This window comes from Capsicum annuum, chromosome 3 (assembly GCF_002878395.1).
Source record: "Capsicum annuum cultivar UCD-10X-F1 chromosome 3, UCD10Xv1.1, whole genome shotgun sequence".
Taxonomy (NCBI): domain Eukaryota; kingdom Viridiplantae; phylum Streptophyta; class Magnoliopsida; order Solanales; family Solanaceae; genus Capsicum; species Capsicum annuum.
The window spans coordinates 27,307,044-27,319,799 of NC_061113.1; the positions used below are offsets into that span (position 1 = coordinate 27,307,044).

The following is a 12,756-nucleotide window of genomic DNA, read 5'->3' on the forward strand; positions in this document are numbered from 1 at the left end:
TTGTTTTAGCATAAATTTTACTTCATACCAAAGATTGTGATAGAATAGATTGAATTGCATCTCTCAAATTAAACAAAAAATAAAAAAAATTTCTACTAACAAACATTTTCTTCCTTACATTGATTTATACTTTATGAATCTAGATTACTCAGATATTGAAAGCGAATATAGTTCACTCGCTAAATAAAATGAAAAGATATATGTATGGAAACTTCAAAAGAACCAAATTAAGGTATATAAATTATCACTTTTCCAAGTTCCAACCAAAATGTTTTACAAAAGAATTAAACAATGGAGAAAATCAAATAAAAATTAATATTGAATTTTTAGTATGTATACATTGATTAGTAGCTAGCAATCATAGAAGTAATCATCCTTAAATATTTTAAAAGAGATAATAGATGAAATCATATTGCAGGCAAATCCAGAAATACAAAAGCTAGTTGCTGCCTTTTCTTTGTTAAGAAAATTAACGGTAACCATTGCACGATTAGGCAATGGATTCAAATCCACCGTTAATCCAAATCCTGTTGCTGCACCCGTGCCCACTATCATCGACATTATCTGCATATTAATTAAAAAATTTAATCATCCTGTAAAATAATGCATACTTTAGTAAAATAGCAAATTAAACACCCTTAATTAAGATAACAATATTATCATGAAACAAAAGTAGTCGTGGTCACAGTGGCAGATCCAGGATGATCCAGGATTCAGGGGTCGTGGGTGTTTGGGAGGTTCGAACATACATATTGATGCTCAAAGCTTTAAAGTTCCACTTAAAAACTAAAACACTCATTTATCAGAGGCGGGTCAAAATTTCCACAACGGGGTTCAAAATTTGAAGAAAAACTAATTGAAGGGGGTTCGACATCTATTATATATACATAAAACATAATTTTAGTGATGTATAAATAGTATACTTTTCCATAGAAGGGGGTTCGGTGAAACCCCGTGCCAAAGGCTGGCTCCACCTTTGTCTATCTTCTTGATTTACTGGATGTTTTTTAAGTCTTATATCATTTTTTATGTATTTTTATATAATTATATATAACTTGTGTCAGAATTAACGGGAGCCGGAGGCACTCAAAATTGTTCTTTAGAAGCATTTTGTGTTCAAGCAGGGTTTGAAAAAGGGTTTCATCGAAAGACAGATCTATTGGAGTTGGTTAGTTAGTTGATAGTGAAGTGTATACTTAATTTAATCAACGTAATTAGTTGATTAATCAGTTAGTTAGTTAGGCTGGTTAGTTAGGTGGTTAAATAGTTGACAGCTGGACACTTATTTATATACGTGTATGAGCTAGCTTGGAAGCTAAGAAATTCCATTCTCTCAATATTCAGATTCTCTCCCAAATTCTCTCTACATTTTTACATGGTATCAAAGCTGTGAATCGAGGATCGATTCATCAACGAAATTCATCAATTCTCCAGTAAATTGCTGTCAATTTCAGAGAAAACCAGAAGAAGACGGAGAGTACATCGGCCGCCGCCATGAAAATTGGTGCAACCACGGTTGAAACTCTCGAAACAATTGATCGAAAGCATAATCATCCATAGAACCTATGTGGATCATATTGCATGCCTATGGTTGTTTTCGTTTTTAATGGGTTTAAATGAAGTGTATGCACAGGTACGAAGTCAGATTTTAATGTTGAACTCTTTGACAAGTGTGGGAAGGGCGTATGCGATGATAATGGCTGATGAAAGTCAGCGTATGACAGCTAATGTACATGCCAGAGGAGAAGTATTTAGTTCTCCTGCTTTATATGCAGGAAGAGGGAAATTCCAAAAGAAGGGACCTATTAAAAAAAATTGGGATCAAATTTGTGATTAGTGCAAGCTTCAGGGACATGTTATGGAAGATTGCTACAAATTGAATGAATATCCTGCTGACTGGAAATTTAAGAAGAAAGGCTTCAACCATATGCAGGGCACCCAAATGCAGATGCAAAAATAGAACACTATGATTAAAGATGTATATGACAATAAGAAAGTAATGTATTCTGATAATGATGTTGGTTTTGCGAACGAAAGGCAGGACACTTGAATGATGCTTTTGCATTTAGGAACAAAAATGCTTGGGCAAGATATGATGATTATATGCATAACAATCGACAAACAGGATATTCAGATGATGGGATCAGTCATGGGAATAGATATGTAGGAGTATATACAGGTGAACCATCAGCAAACAAAGGAAAAGGTCAGGCTGTCACAACATTAGCTACTCAACCCACTTTTTCACCTGATCAATATCAGAACATTGTGTACATGCTTGATGGTGAGAATTCCAACTCTGGAGCTAGGACCAATCTGGCGAATATGGAAGGTACATCCATTACTCTTGGTACTTTATCTGTAGTTGATAAGATGATAGAAAAGGTAGAGAGTTGGATAGTTAATTCAGGGGCCACATGTCACATTACATCTAAAATGCATAGACTCAGCTCAATATCAAGTAATAATAGTTGTTAAGGGAGATAAGTACAATTACCTATTGGTGATATGACTGAAGTAACTCACACTAGTTGTTGTCACACAATAGATGGTGGCATGCTAAATGATGTATTAGTTGTTCCTACATTTAAGTATGATCTACTTTCAGTGTCACAGTTAACCAGGCAATTAAAATGTTGAGTTAATTTCTTCCCTGAGTTCTTTGTGCTCCAGGACCTCTCCACTGGGAAGGTGAGGGGGATTGGTAAAGAAATGAATGGCTTATACTACTATTTTTGTCGAATCAATGAAAGAAGAAAGACTGAAAAGATTTTCATGACACAAGCTGATGAGGTAAGCAAGTTGAAGTGGCACAACAGGTTAGGACATCCATCCATGAAGGTGCTCAAGCAACTGTCCTTGATAGAGAATAATGATAATATTGAAGTATGTAGTGAGTGTCCGATATGCCCTTTAGCAAAGCAAACCAGATTACCTTTTCAGTTAAGCATGTCTAGAACTGCTGCTAGTTTTGATTTGATACACATGGATGTATGGGGACCATATAAGAGTCCTACTCATAATGGATATAGATTTTTTCTGACCATTGTTGATGATCATTCAAGAATGACTTGGCTATATTTGTTGAAACTGAAAAGTGATGTGTTTTCAGTGTTGAAGTCATATTTTTGTTTAGTGCAGACACAATTCAATAAATACATAAAGAGGGTAAGATCAGATAATGGATCTGGGTTCTTTAATCTTGAATGCACTACATTGTTCAAATCCCTTGGTGTAATTCATGAAAGTAGTTGTCCTTACACTCCGCAAGAAAATGGAGTGGCAGAAAGAAAGCACAGACATATACTTGAAGTGGCCAGATCACTGAAGTTTCAAGGAAATATTTCTACAAGATTCTGGGGAAATGTGTATTAACTGCTGTTTATCTGATAAATAAACTACCAACTACAGCACTGAAAGGACAGACCCCTTATGAAGTCTTTCATGGTCACAAGACACACTTGGATCATCTCAGAACTATTGGTTGTCTATGTTATGCAACAAACATGGTAAAAGTTGATAAATTTTCCCCAAGGACAGATGCTTGTGTACTTATGGGATACTCAACTACTCAGAAAGGTTAACCACTATATAGCTTAGTTCAACAAAAGTTGTTGGTCAGCAGAGATGTTGTGTTTAGAGAACATATATTTCCATTTCACAACATGAAGAGCAAAAACTACGTACCATTGTTTTCTCATAACCTTGTTGATATGGAATCTAATTACAACCTTTATGATGCTGACATTTCCACACACAACAATATACTACACATGGATGATAACCACATGGAAGAGAATGCAGAAATTGAAGCTGATGAAAATGCTGAGGATTTACAACCTGCAGTTGATGAACTTATGGCTGATGAAGGGGAGATTTTAAATGTTGAACCTGCAGTTTTGTCTAGGGGTTCAAGACAGTCTAGTAGAACTCATCATCCTCCCATTTGGATGAAGGATTATGTGACTCAAGTATCCAAGTCACATCAATATTCACAAATCAACTATGTCTCATATAATGGCCTATCCACCAAATATAAAGCTTATTTGACCAAGTTCTCTATAGAAGTTGAACCTAGAAGCAATGAAGAGGCAATAATTGATGATAGGTGGATACAGGCTATGCAATAAGAGATTCAAGCTTTGGAAGATAATGGGACCTGGAAACTGGTTGAACTACCACCAAGGAAGGATGCAATTGGTTGTAAATGGGTATTCAAGATCAAATATAGATCTGATGGTGAGATTGATAGATTTAAAGCCAGGCTGGTGGCAAAAGGATACAGCCAAACTGAAGGGATTGATTACCAAGAAACATTTTCACCAGTGGTGAAAATGATCACTGTGAGATCTATTATAGCTTTAGCTGCTGCTGAACATTGGAACATCTATCACATGGATGTTTTTAATGCATTTCTGCAAGGGGACTTGTTTGATGAAGTATATATGGAACTACCTAAGGGTTTTAGTAGTCAGGGGAAGAACAACAACCTTGTTTGTAAACTTGTTAAGTCCCTCTATGGACTTAAGCAAGCATCCAGACAATGGAATGCTAAACTAACAGAAGCATTATGCACTCCAGGATACACACAAAGTCACTTGGATGACTCATTGTTTACTAAGAAGAAGAGATCTAGTCTGGTTGTGGTGTTGTTCTATGTAGATGATTTGTTGATCATAGGAAATGATGCTGAGTTAATAGTCAAAACCAAGCAAGTTCTACATAGTCATTTCAAAATTAAGGATTTGGGAGAACTTAAATATTTTCTGGTAGTTGAGTTTCTCAGGTCTGATAAAGGGATTTTTATGAACCAGAGAAAGTATGCCCTTGAATTGATAGATGAAGTAGGATTGAGCACAGCAAAACCATCCATGACACCACTAGAATGTAACACGAAGGTGACTTGCATGGAATATAACCAAGGAAGTCAAAACACTCATTTCAAGGATGAAGCATATAAGGATGTCTCACAATATCAAAGGCTTGTTGCAAAATTACTTTATCTTACCAACACTAGACTAGATATTAGTTATGCAGTACAAAGATTAAGCCAATTCATGCAGAATTCAAAAATATCATATTGGAATGGTGTATTGAGAGTGGTCAGGTACATCAAGATGGAACCTGGAAAGGGGTTATTGATGAGTTCAACATGTAGATCACACTTGACAGGTTTTTGTGATGCAGACTGGGCTGCATCTCCGAACACAAGAAGATCTGTCACAGGTTTTTTGATGAAGTTTGGTGATTCTTTAATTGGTTGGAAATAAAAAAATAGAATACTATCTCTAGAAGTTCAGCTGAGGCTGAGTACAGAAGTTTAGCTGTGTTAACAGCTGAAGTAGTCTGGGCAACTAGTCTGTTCAAGGAGTTGGGAGTACAATTGATTGAACCAACTATCATTTATTGCGATAGCAAGGCAGCCTTGCAAATTGCTGCAAATTCAGTTTTTCATGAGAGAACTAAACATATCAAAATTGATTGCCACTTCATTCGTGAATGGATACAAAAGGGACTGATCAAGACACTCTACATCAACAGCAAAGATCAACAGGCCGATTTGCTTACTAAGGCCTTAGGACAATCTCAACATGAATTGTTGTCAAGCAAGCTTGGAGTCCTGAATCTTTTTAGTACATCCAGCTTGAGGGGAAGTATTGGAGTTGGTTAGTTAGTTGGCAGTGAAGTGTATACTTAATTTAATCAATGTAATTAGTTGGTTAATCAGTTAGTTAGGCTGGTTAGTTAGGTGGTTTAATAGTTGACAGCTGGACACTTATACAATGGGTGTATATATACGTGTATGAGCTAGCTTGGAAGCTAAAAAATTCCATTCTCTCAATATTCAGATTCTCTCCCAAATTTTCTCTACATTTATACAAGATCTAACTTTAAGCATTGAGTTCACGTAAATCTAATAATTTTTGCCTAAAACCCTGCATTTGTATCCAAAAAATTGCTAAGCATCTATGAATATTTTATAATGAACTTAGCAGTTATCATGCATTAACTTGATATTGTTGTAGTAACTCATTAAAATTTTAAAATCATGTATCCGGCCTCCTTTAGCCAAAATCCTAAAAGAATGTGATATAACCAATCTACTTTAGTACGAGAATTAGTAACTAATTCCACATAATTCAAATCCTAAATGTATGAACATAAACCGAATGGATGAATTATGTTATGTTTAAAATCATAAATTTCAAAAGTGGTATTCTCATAACCATGCACGTACACAAACATTATATCATATTTAAGTTCATAAAATCCAGAAAAAATAATTTATTTTTTTAAGCTACAAAAAAGTTCAAAACACATTATAAAAAGTGAAATTGAGAAAGTATTAAATTTGTGAGGAATTTAGGCATACCTTGTCAGCATATACATCAAAGTGACTGATCAGTTTATCACATATACAATCTCCAGTCTTGGCTTGGATTATTGTAATTGCAGTTGTAGAAGGGAATACACAAATCCAGCACCAGAACAAGCAAGCATGTATCTGTAAAATCATCATTTTATTGCATCAAATATTAAAAATTAATATTCTACAGATTTAACTTATATAAACTAAATATAAATAATTTTATAACACCAATTTAATAATTTTTCAAATTATTATATCAGGATTGTTATAAGGAACTACAATTTTTTGCAAGTCAACTTAATAGGGCTAGACATAAGCAATTAATCATATGCGAAAATGAAAGATTATGTAAGTATAAAAAGGATAAGACCTAGAAATATATGTTGCACCTTAGGGTGTGCATGATTTCACGGTTCAAATTCATGAATTATAATTCACACAAAGATCATAACTTTAATTTGTCTTTGTTTCATGGCTCCCTTAGAATGTAATTAAATATACAATTATAAAACAGTCAAGTGTAGATCAAAGCATCCGACTAAGGGCGGAGCAAAGTAGAAGCAAGGGGATTCATGAGTATGCCCTTCGACAAAAAATTATACTACTATATATTCAAATTTAATTTTTTATATAGTAGATTGAATCTCCTTGGCTTCCATGTTTGTGTGTTTACTTCTTCATATCTTTAATCTCTTCGTAAAAGTTCTGGCCATCCCACTGTTTCAATTGACTTTCACGTTTACCGGAGAATGGTCATCATCGCATCCCAATCCCCAAGAGGTAGCTAGTGATGTAAGTAACCAAGCTACCTGTTGGGTTCGAAATCGAGAGGGCGTCATGTGGAAGCTAATAGTTTACAAATAATGAAGACAATAATTCAAATGACACAAAACTAAATTAAAAAGCATAATATTATTTATGCTTTTGTCAATTAACTTACAGATAAAACCTAATATTAAAGAAAAACATAAAAAACTATTAGAGAAAAATCTCCCCCTAAGCAAGACTCTTTGATGAATACATTGAGGATACTATTGTGTTTTGACTTGAGAAGAGATATTCTATTTATATTTATAGAGCTACAAAACTCTTCATCTAAGAAAGAATAAACCTAATAGGAAAAAAATCTTTTTCAAAAGAGAAACTTTTTTTACCAAGAGAGGTAATTCTAATCATGATGAAAATCAGGTAAAGTAGAAAATTTAGGACAAATTCTAACACAACCTAGACTCAAACATTAATTGTTGATTTTATAGTTCAAACCCCATGACCTATAGGCCATGATCAATGACACAAAAATAACTTTATCGTTGCTCCACGTACAACTTACTCTAGAAATTGAAGATACAACTTTTTTTTTAAAAAGGACATTCATGAGGCATGATTAATTTCACGACTAAAGTTGATGACCTATAGCTAATAGATATAATACAAAGACAACTCTATTATATCGTTGCTTAGAGATTTCTGATGCATATTTTATCTTTTTCATTAAAAGATCAAACACTTACCGATAAGCATAGAAATCAGTAAACCTATACTTGACTTCAACATCACCATGAAAAACAGAAGCAACAGACATGTCAGAGGAAGAAGTTGTAAGAATTGTTACACAAGTTGCTAAACAAACAAATGAAAGAACTCTTAACAAGAGATTCACATTTGCTAAATAACCCATTTTGTCCTCTCTCTCGATATTTTCAACTTCTTGAAATTTATAATAAGAAAACATGTTATTTTATGTGTCATTCTTTTCTATTTAGTCCGTCTAAAAAAGAATGTTATCTTACTATAATTAGATTTAGCTTTAAAATTTCTCTTTTACTCTTAATGAAATGATTTATAGTCACTCAAATATTTATGAATTGTTATAGATTTTAAATTTCAAAAGTCTTGCTTTTTTTTTCCTTAAACGCCGTATCAAATCAAGGTGACTGATAAAATGGGATAGAGAGAGTACAGTATTTCTCATATAAAATAAGAAACATTCGAATCTTCATTATTGTCTCACAACTGTTCAAAGCTTGACATAAACTAATTATCTAATTAATTATAAGCTAATTAATTTCCTTATAATATAGGCAGCTAACAGAGTTATTTGTTTTTGTATATAGTAGTTTAGTCGCACGTGTAACTTTTGATTATTTAAAATTAAATAATTTTATCCATTGCGGATGTTTTATCTAACATTTTTATATTTATTCCTAATTTTTTCAAATCTTCTTAAAATCTAATTTAGTTGATTTAGAATTCTTAAACTAATGGAAAAAGAATTAGTTGTCATTAATTCTGATGACTTCTAATAAAAAAAAGTTTTACCATAAAATATTTAATTAATTTTCAACTCTTAAATATTAAGAAAAATAGTAAAAAAACGATTTTGTCTAAAACAAAAAATTCTAATGAATGGTAAAAAGTTCAAACACTATTACTAAGGTCACACTTTTAATATATTATATAGATATATAGATTATAGATTTAGATATTTGTAGATATAGTAATAGATTAGAGATTAAAGATGAGAAACTAGGGATTAGATATTATCCCAAGTTATTTAATACAAAATTTGAATTGGTAAAAGATATATTTTAAATGATACATATATTTTTACAAAATAGAAATCAGAACAATATAAAAAAGTAACAACTCTTAATTTAAGTTAACTATTATTGTAAACTTAATGCTATTTTAGTTATATATAATTGTACTCTAATTTAAGGACCAATAATAAATTAATTATGTTGTAAAATTAGGTATTATTCATGAAAAATAAACATTAAATTGACAAAATAGGTTTACTCATACCTAATCTTTATACAAAAATTGCTTAAAGTTTGGTTGAATATTCATATATCACCTGCATTTAGCAGCAGAAAAAATAGCAATTTAACAACAAACAATATAATAATCTCAAAGGAAAAAGAAAAGCAAAATCAGTATGCAAAAAACCGAGAAAATAAATCTAATATAATGTTCGTCCATAAAATATGACGTATAACTGCATAAGTATCCACGTAAATAAGAAAAGCATGAATTAAAGTTAATTCACCTCAAAAACAAAAACTGAAAGAGACTTTTTTCTTAAGACAAACCATAAGTTAGAATGTAATGATTAATATTATATTAATTTTATAAATGCAGAGAATAATGGAAGGCTTCAAAACTTAATAGGAGTCCTTTTCTATTTAGGGAAAAGTTGCATATCTTCACATATTTTTTATCAAAAAATCCACAATAGTCGAATTATTTTTGGAAAAGCATATTTTTTGATATATTTATTAAAGTCCATCCCATACACTTTAGGAGTCAATATTATTACAATAGTTAAATAATAAATTAAGAAAAAAAGTAAAAAGATAATTTTGTCTATTACAAAGTCTTTTAATGAAGAGCAAAAAGTTCAAATCACTTTTCTAACACTTTTAATATATTATATAGATATAGATTATAGACTAGTTGAACAGCACATGCCTTGCATGTGTAGTTTTTTATTATTTAAAATTAAATAATTTTATCTACTACAGAGATTTTAATGAAGTGTAAAAAGGTCAAATCACTTTTCAATGATCATTCATACTTTAATATAATAATGTAAACCTAAACATATATTTTAGTATAAATATATATATATATATATATATATATATATATATTCCTTGTTTTTAAAGTCAATTTTTTACAAAATCATTGATTACATTCTTATTACATATTTAAAACTTTTGAAAATTTGATATTCTTAAATTTTTCTTATTGTAACGTTTTTATATTTATTTCTAGATTTTTCAAATCTTCTTAAAATCAAATTTATTTGTTTTAGAATTCTTAAACTAATAAAAAAAATAGTTGTCATTAATTCTGATGACTTCTAATAAGGAAAGGTTTTATCAAAAATGTATTTAATTAATTTTTAACTATTAAATATTAGGAAAAAATAGTGAAAAGACTATTTTATCAAAAACAAAGACTTTTAATGAAGGACAAAAAGTTCAAACAACACTCTTAAGGCCCTTCACACTTTTAATATATTATAGACTATAGCTTATAAATTATAGATTATAGATATAGATATATTGGTACTTTAGCTATAATTTTATTTTTGTTATGATATTAATGTATATTAGTTGTAGTGAATGTCTATCAAGATATATCAAGATCTAGTTGATATCTATCAGGATTTGAAGTATCTGTCTTTTACTCAGAAACTAGGAGTAAATTTTCCCTATAAAATAGAAGGGCTTCCTTTATTGTAAATCATCCCTCAAGAATTACTCTCTCTTTTCTTTCTCTACTCTCGTTCTTCTCTACTTTACTTTTTATAACACGTTATCAGCACGAGACTCTACCGTCTCACTTTTGTAGGATAAGGTATTATTTTTCTTCTCTTTTTCATATGTCTAACAATCTTACAAAGTGTGAGTTCGTTTCCCTTCAATGTTCGGGCTAGAACTATATTTCATGGGTGCTGGATGCTGAAATCTACCTAGATGCTATGGTTCTTGGAGATGCCATAAAGAAAGAAAATACAACATCTAGTCAAAATCGTGCTAAGGCTATGATTTTCTTGCGTCATCTTGATGAAATTCTGAAAATTGAATACCTTACTACTAAGGATCTACTCGTATTGTAGAATAGCCTAAAAGAAAGGTTTGACCACTTAAATATGGTCATCCTCCAGAAAGCACGATATGAATGGATGCATCTAAGGTTTCAAGACTATAAGTCTGTTCATGAGTACAATTTTGCCATGTTCAGAATTTCTTCTCAACTGAAACTATGTGGAGAGACGGTCAATAATGACGATATGATGGAAAAAATGCTCTCTACTTTTCATGCCTCGAATGTGCTATTACAGTAGCAATATCGAGAAAAAGGTTTCAAAAAATATACTGAACTGAGTTCTCATCTTCTCGTGGCTGAACAAAATAATAATTTATTGATGAAAAATTATGAAAATCGACCTACTGGATCTGCACCATTCCTTGAGGTGAATGATGTGCATGCTTACCATTCTAGGCATGGAAAAGGTCGCGGCCCTTGATGTGGTCATGGACGTGGTCGTGGTCGTGATGACCAAGATAGAAACCCTGTTCCTGGTGTTAATAATTCATCAAACAAAAAGAGAAAAGATAAGAAATGTGAAGCAATTACTTGTTTCTGATGTGGTGGAAAAGGACATTATTCACGTGACTATCATGCTCTCAAGCACTTGGTTGATCTTTATCAAGCATCACTAAAGAAGAAAGAGAGAAATTTTGAGGTTAACTTTCTCTCTGAAAATAATGTTGACATCACATGCTTGGATGTAGCAGACTTTTTCGAGCACCCTGAAGGAAAGATTGATCACTTGATTGATGATGGTTATGTAAACATGGAAGAATGAATGATTTTTAATTTTTTTGTTGTTGATAACAACAACAACAACAACAACAACAACAACAAACCCAGTGAATTCCCACAAAGTGTAAAATTATGTAACATTAAAGTAGTTGTTTGCATGAATATTGATTTTTAATTAGTATTGATTAGTTTGATTATATTATTGTTGTTTATTATTGAATTGAATTGAATTTATTTTTTCCATTGTTTATTGAAAAAAAAAAGAAATGTTGTTAGGATAAAACTAATTTTGTTTTTAATTATTATCGTAGTTTATTACATAATATTTAAAAATATAAGTATGGTAACAGTTGCATAGAATGGACACAATTAAAGATAAAATGGTATAAATATATTTATTGTGCAATTTATATGTATTGTAGTTTTTATAACAGGCAATACTACATGATGTGTACGTTATTATGCAATTGATGGTAGTGCTTACACTACAATAAATTGATTATAACATAAGAGTGTTTAATGATAGTAGATTACGACTACAATGAATGAACAATGTTGTTATTGTTGTATGATTATTATTGATGGTATAATTGATGTGTGTTAACACGTGTATTAATTTTTGTCATGTACAGTTTAAATAATCAAATCAACAACAAAAATAATGCATAATCACGTACTAATTTGATTATTTTTTTGTTGTTTTTAGTAAAGTATGATTAACAATTTCTTATAGTGTAAGCTTTCACTTTGCACAAAGATTTAATATATATTTTATTTGGTCAATGTCATTTTATTTGAAGATATGGATAATTTTTAAAGTAAGCTGTCAAATTGTGAAGATATTTGTTTGATTGATTCTGCCACTTAACATACGATATTCAAAGACGAGAAATATTTCTCTCATCTAAACATGTGCAAGATTAATGTTACTACAATTTTTGATAGTGCCAATTTGATTGAAGGCTTCGAAAAAGTCATTATAATCTTGCCTAAGGGAACTAAGCTCATTATAAATAATGTTATGTTTTCTCCTAAATTTCAGAGAAACT

At 31.2% G+C, this 12,756-nt stretch overlaps 1 pseudogene; it reads right to left on the reverse strand.

Moving 5' to 3' along the window:
• Window positions 1-54: 54 nt before the first annotated feature.
• LOC107866423 lies at window positions 55-8,048 on the reverse strand (annotated as a pseudogene).
• Between the last annotated feature and the right edge of the window lie 4,708 nt (window positions 8,049-12,756).